Source organism: Alligator sinensis, unplaced genomic scaffold (assembly GCF_000455745.1).
Source record: "Alligator sinensis unplaced genomic scaffold, ASM45574v1 scaffold327_1, whole genome shotgun sequence".
Classification (NCBI taxonomy): Eukaryota; Metazoa; Chordata; order Crocodylia; family Alligatoridae; genus Alligator; species Alligator sinensis.
In genome coordinates, this window is record NW_005842379.1 from 319,262 (window position 1) to 319,640 (window position 379).

Sequence of the window (379 nt, forward strand, 5' to 3'; positions counted from 1 at the left end):
GTGCCCCTCCGTTGTGGCCGCAGCAACCTCGGTTCGAATCCGAGTCACGGCAGTACTGTTTTGGCTGAACTGGCCGGCGCAGCGGCCTTCGTGCTGGCAGAAAGCAAGGCTGTAGAAGTGCGAAACGGGAGAGCCCTTCTTGCTGGCTGGTGGGGCTTGTGCTCTGGGCTGGGCTTGGCTGCGGGCAAGGGAATGGGCGGGAGCGCCTGGCTGTGGGGTTGCGCTGGGTCAAGGGTAACGGGATGGGGGACTGTATATGGAGGCTGGAGAAGGCAGGTGTCGCATGGGCGTTCTGGCCTTGGAGAGCAGTGCCAGGCCTGGGGCGCCCGCCAGAAGGAGCGAGGCGGGGCGGGGAGGCCGGCCTTGCTTGCCTGCTGAG